This window comes from Hyaena hyaena, unplaced genomic scaffold, assembly GCF_003009895.1.
Source record: "Hyaena hyaena isolate Hyena2069 unplaced genomic scaffold, ASM300989v1 scaffold_294, whole genome shotgun sequence".
NCBI classification, from domain to species: Eukaryota; Metazoa; Chordata; class Mammalia; order Carnivora; family Hyaenidae; genus Hyaena; species Hyaena hyaena.
The window spans coordinates 226,830-233,277 of NW_024080923.1; the positions used below are offsets into that span (position 1 = coordinate 226,830).

A 6,448-nucleotide genomic window follows, 5' to 3' on the forward strand; every position below is an offset into this window, starting at 1 on the left:
ATTTGTATTTCCCTGTGGAGGAGGGATGCTGAGCATCGTTTCATGTGTCTGTTGGCCATCTGGATGTCCTCTTTGGAGAAGTGTCTGTTCACATCTTCTGCCCATTTCTTTACTGGGTTGTTTGTTTTTTGGGTGTGGAGTTTGGTGAGTTCCTTATAGATTTTGGATATTAGCCCTTTATCTGATATGTCATTTGCAACTATCTTTTCCCATTCTGTTGGTTGCCTAAAAAATATGGAACGCTTCACGAATTTGCATGCCATCCTTGTGCAGGGACCATGCTAATCTTCTCTGTATCATTCCAATTTTAGTATATGTGCTGCCGAAGCGAGCACAACACAGGTTTAACATATGCTGAATATTCCTATAGCCAGACCCCATACCAACAGTTTTAAGAGTCACTTCATGTAATCCTCTCAACAGCTCCAGGAGGTAAGTACTGTTCTCTATGCCCCATTTTACAGATGAGCAGTCTACAGCTCTTCTTTCCCATCTATGTTTCTTTGCTCATTTTCTCTATCTTCCTTTTTCCAAATTGTATCTATTTTTTCGAGGTTCCTCAATAAAACCATGTGACTCTCTTCCTCCTAGGAAGGCTGTATCATTTGCTTTTATCTCCCTTACAACACGCTCCCATCCATTCCCCACCATACTCTCACCTTCAGGAAAACCACTGTTACTGAAGGTAATGTGTTGTATCCCTAAATTATGTTGGAACAGAAGAAAAGTTGTGAACCATCTTGATTATAAACTCCTTCACAGGAAGACACATTAAAAGGCAGAAACATTAAAAGATGTGTCTTACTCATCGTTCTACTTGTCACTTATTTGTCATGTATATAGCAATAATGTCTTAATATTTTTCTCAGCATATAGTATAGTATAGTATAGTATAGTATAGTATAGTATAGTATAGTATAGTATAAAAAAATACTTTATCTATTTGATCCTCACAGAGCCAGGTGAGGGAAAGAAGAAAAATGTTATTGGCGAGCCTAGGTGGTTCAGTTGGTTAAGTATCCAACTCTTGATTTCTGCTTAGGTCATGATCTCATGGTTCATGGATTTGAGCCCTGCATTCTTTCCCTCCCTCTCTGTCCCTCCCCTGCTTGCCTTTTTCTTTCTCTCTCTATTTCTGTCTCTCTCTCAAAATAAATAAATAAACTTAAAAAATGTTATCATCCTCATTTTATGGATGAGGAAACTGAAGCCCAGTAAATTAAACTGTTAAGTTCAAGGTTAAAATGATAAAGCTGGATTCTGAACCAAAGTTTTCCGATTCAAAGACTAGTATTCCTTTCCATACTGTTTCTCCCTGCTCATAGTAAAAACAATCAATTATTTAGAAAAAAATCTTAGTGTCTAAGATTATAGAATCTTCTTTGGCTATCTTTATAGCTTTTTCCTTCCCATTCTCATTTGACTCTAATTTTAGCCTTGAGTGACATAAATAAGCTAGATAACCCTTTATGACAACATCGATGTCTAAAATCTTTGAAAAAAGAGATAGAAAATAAATTACTTTTCAAAGATGAAAACACATAGAAAGTAAAACATTATGGACCAGTGGTTCTCGACCAGTTGGGGCAACAAGCCCATGCAGCTGATGCAGTGGCCCAGTCCATGGCCAAGGGCCTTTAACAACTGTGTCCAGTGTGGGAGGTGCTAGGGTGCTCCCCAACTGAGGAAAGAGCTTCCATAACAATAGCTTCATTTGGCAGTGGCTGCCACATCCCAGCCTGGGCACTGGAACATTCTCAGGGAATAAAATTTTGGTGTAATTAGGAAAAAAGAAAGAAAGGGAGATGTTAGATTGACGCTAGTTTGTGGGCCTTTGTAAGAACTACCAAAGAGCCCTAAGGTATAAGTTCAAGTCTGTGCTGCCTTAGACAGTGAGCATTTGCCTGCCAAACAGTGGTGAATTAAAACAAAAACAAAACCAACCACTTAGTCCTCTCATTGCCTCTCCCCTCTAAACCTACCCCAGACAAGAACTAGTCCCCAGCTAGACAAACTCACCGTCTCTGTTGGAGGAGCTTTTTATTAGCCATGCACAGAGGGCAGTCCATAGTAGATTTTGCTTAGAGGCTTATTTTCACTACTTCACCATTATAATCATTTTATCCAATTTAACCCAACCTCTAAGGGATATGATACACTACTCGTTTTTCTGCTTTGTACTCTGGAGGGGGAAACCATGATGGTTCAAATTCTTGTAGACTTCTTGCAATTGTGAGGCAAAATCAATGGGGATGAAATGCAAGCAAAGGATGTTGGGGAGGGCTAGAGTCTAGATTCTTGAGGGCATTGTTGACAATCAAATCAACCCTGAGATTGCCCACCTCCAGATATCTAGTTAAATATCAGTGTATGTCCTTGTGACTTCAACTACTATTACGTGAAACCAAACACATCCTGATACAGACCACCTGGTTTATGTGACATGCGCTCTGTCCCCACCTCCACAGATGTCAAGTTGGTAGTAATCGAGGGGAGGTTGGTGGGGAAGGGTGGTTGAAACAGGTAATAGGGATTAAGGACTGCACTTGTCATGGCGAGCACTGGGTGTTATACGGAATTACTGAATCACCATATTGTACATCTGAAACTAATAGAACACTGCATGTTAAGGGGGTGATGGGCATGGAGGAGGGCACTTGTGGGAATGAGCACTGGGTGTTATATGGAAACCAACTTGACAATAAACTATTTAAAAAATAAAGTGTATGAAGAAAGCTTTAAAAATTTTAAAATTAAAAACTTAAAAACAAAACAAAACGAATAAAGGAAGCTAGATTCTAAAAAAAAAAATCACTTAAAAAAAAAAGAAAAACAAAACAAAATAAGACAAAATATGTGGAAATTTCCCTCTTGAGAAATTCCCCTACATTAAGGTAGAAACTCATAGTAAATAATCACTGTCTTAAGCAATACATGATGAATCTAGGAAATATGTTAGACAAGAAAATGCCAGAAACACCACAGGGGTATGTCATGTGTAAAATATTCCATTTAAATTGCTTAACTCTGAATTTTATAGATTTTTAGCAAGATTTACTGGAACTGTTTCCCCCAAATTGTGTCCAGGAAGACACTATCACTATCCCATCAACCGTTTCCCACTCTTTGTCTAGCAACGAGGCTGTAACTCAGGGGCCCTTCCTTTATGCACAGGCGAAAGAGATCCAGGGTCCTCTCCCACATGGTGTTTCTAGCTTCTACCAAATTGTCCCCACCAATGATTTTTCAAACTACTCAGACAGTAAGATATATTTTACATGGTAGCAAACTTTAATATAAAATGCATTTATTTTGAAGACAATATCACAGTAACATTGATTTAAATTTTTTTAAAAATTTACTCAGTAATATCAATATTCAATTATTTTCAGGTTTCCTTAGTTCTGCTCAATTTTATGTTCTCATACAGCATTTCCACATAGCATACAATTATTTCTCCATATTTTTACATATTTAATACTTAATGCTCCCAGTTCTTCATCACAATATATTTCTTTCATCAGGATGTTCAAATATAGTATATGTAGGATATTTAGGACATAAGGATAATGTTTTCAGTGTTTTAGGATTGTAAAGTATGTTCATATGCACCTCTTCAACATTTTTCTTCTTTCATTACTTCCCTAGGATAAATGTCCTGGGTCAAGAAGTAAGAAAAAAATTCACACTCCTTAATACATATTACTATAGTGATTGCTTTTTGAAAAAAATACATGTATTTTGAGACAGAGAGAGAGAGAGAGAGAGAAAGAGCCTAAACGGTAAAAGGGCAGAGAGAAAGGAAGAGAGAGAAGCCTAAGCTGACTCCGTTCTATCAGCAAAGAGCCTGATGAAGGACTCTATCTCATGACCCAGGAGTTCATGAACTGAGCCAAAATCAAGAGTTGGACGCTTAACTGACTGGGCCACCCAGATGTCTCAACATATTGATTTCTAAGACGATCACACTAACTCATAATACCTCAGCAACAAAGGAGTATAGTTTTATCCAACTTTGGTAGCACTAGATGTTTTATATATTTTGAGCATTTTGGCCTATAATTAATTATTGATGATTTAATTTATATATCTTTTATTACTGGTAAGAGTGAATATTTTATATTTCTTAACTTCTATTTATTATTATTCAATTTTTACCTTTGTGATCTTTCACAATTATTTATTGAGGTCTTTTGATGGTAAAAATTTAAAAGAAAATATATTGGTTATTCTGTTAAAATATTAACTCTTTTATTACATATCATTGTATGTTTTCCACAGTAGCAAAATTTTCACAAATTTAGAATTAAGGTCTACAAAGGTAATATTTTCTTTAAACAGTAGCTTTTTAAAAGAATTATACTTAGATAGGCATATACCTTGCTTTAAAGTTTTTGTTTAGGTAGTGAACAAGCAATTTCCTATGCCCTGGCTTTTACTGTTTTCAACATTTTGATCTGTGATTTCATTAAGATGATATGTGGCAGGCTTATCAAACAGAGATCCCATGAAGTGATAAGACAACTAACATCTCCTTCTGAACCATCTGAAACAACCAGTTCTAAAATATGTAATTTGATAGAAATATGTATAAAGTTTAAATCTGGGGTCTAACAACTCAACTGTAGAAATAGAACATAAAAGAACTATTTCTTAACAGCAGCACATGTTTAAAGGAACAAAGGGGCTCAGCTGGCAGCAAGCTTACTATAGTCCATAGTTGACATTTACTGCCCAAAATCTTATCTGATCCATAATCATCCAACAAATAATCACTTTGCTCTGTATTCCTTAAACCTTTCCTGGACTATTGTGTTTGGTTCTGGGACACTGGTACACTAAGCCTATTTCCCAGAAGAATGATAAAAGAAGATGAAATGACTCAACACTAGGTCATACAAAAAAAATAGGAAGTTGGCTTGGGATACTTTGCCTGATGACTAGAAGTCTCATGTAGGAGGTTATTACTGACCTACAAATATTTTAATGTTTGCATGTCCTCTGAGGATCTAATTAGGGAAACACCTAGCCATGGAGCCATCATCTGATTAGAGAAAAGCACCCCAGCTGGAGAGACAAATTAGAGAAAAGTGTCCCCTTCTCTGGATAAACATAGTGTCACACTTTGGTGCAGAGAATGGCAAAGGGAGTGTGGCTGCATTTCAGTCCCCATTTGTTACTTTGGTCACTCACTCTTGCGTACAGATTGTATAATTTTATACAGTGTCCCTAGTGCTAAAGAAGGGTCAGTAAATTATGGTCATGGATCAAATCCAGGCTTTTGCCTGTTTTAGTAAATAAAATTTTGTTGAAGACACTCGTGTATTGTCTTTGTCTGCTTTCCCACTACAATGGCAGAGCTGAGTGGTGGCAAAGGGTTGTAAAGTCTACAAAGCCTAAAATACTCACTGTCTAACACTTTAAAGACAAAGTTTACCAACTCCTGCTCTATAATGCTTTCTAATTTTCTTCTCTTCACAAATACCAGAATTTGTGGTGACCACTAAGGACTTTAAGGGTGAGTGCTCATTTTAAAGAAGATTTTGGAAAAAAAATTTTTGACTCTTTCTGATTATTATTCTATTTGGTTGTCCTTCAATGAAATGTTGTTGCTAAAGTATATATTTGTTAGAGGCTTTCATTTGTGAATAACTGAAATTCATTTGGGTTTGATTAAGCAGCAGAAGGTTATTGGAAGGGTAGCTTGGTATCCCTGAGAATCTAAAGGCAGAGGTATGGCTGGGTCTCAAATAAGGACCAGAAGCATGGGCTGAGCCTTGTAAGTCCTTGATCCCCAGTTCCTATATCTCTGCTTCTCTCTGTGTATCCAATTTATTTCACTTTTAATTATATTTTAAATGTTTATTTATTTTTGAGAGAGAGAGAGAGAGAGAGAGAGAATGAGCAGGGGAAGGGCAGAGAGAGAAGGAGAATCCCAAGCAAGCTCTGTGCTGTCAGTGCAGAGCCCGATGCAGGGCTTGAAGTCACGAACCATGAGATCATGACCTGAGTTGAAATCAAGAGTCAGATGCTTAACGCACTGAGCCACCTAGGTGTCCCATTCTTAATGATTTTTTAATTTAAAAAATCTAATAACATTTAAAATTGTTGTATGAGACCAATGAAGAGCAGACCCTCCCCCGATGTTTCTCACTCCTTTATTGTCATTTCCCAGAAGCAACCATTTCTGGCATCCCTTTCACCCATGTTTCTAAATAATGTGCCTAGACTGCCATTTCTTGATTCTTCAGTTTTAAATATTATTTATGCATTTCTTACTACGGAAGAGGAGGATTCTCCTTCCCTCTACCTCCTAAAATATCTATATCACATATTTTTGCTAATCTTTAGGTATCTGATGTTTACATTGCCATGACTATATGAATAAAGCAAACTTGCTAACAGGTAAGCCCTTCCAAAAATGGAAGAAATAATCTTGTGAGCTTAC

The 6,448-nt window shown here is 36.8% G+C and overlaps 1 non-coding gene across 1 annotated transcript; it reads right to left on the reverse strand.

Annotated features, from left to right (window-relative positions):
- Positions 1–228: 228 nt before the first annotated feature.
- On the reverse strand, positions 229–335 carry LOC120241872. Its single transcript, XR_005530972.1, has one exon. It is a non-coding gene; the product is annotated as a U6 spliceosomal RNA (small nuclear RNA).
- Between the last annotated feature and the right edge of the window lie 6,113 nt (positions 336–6,448).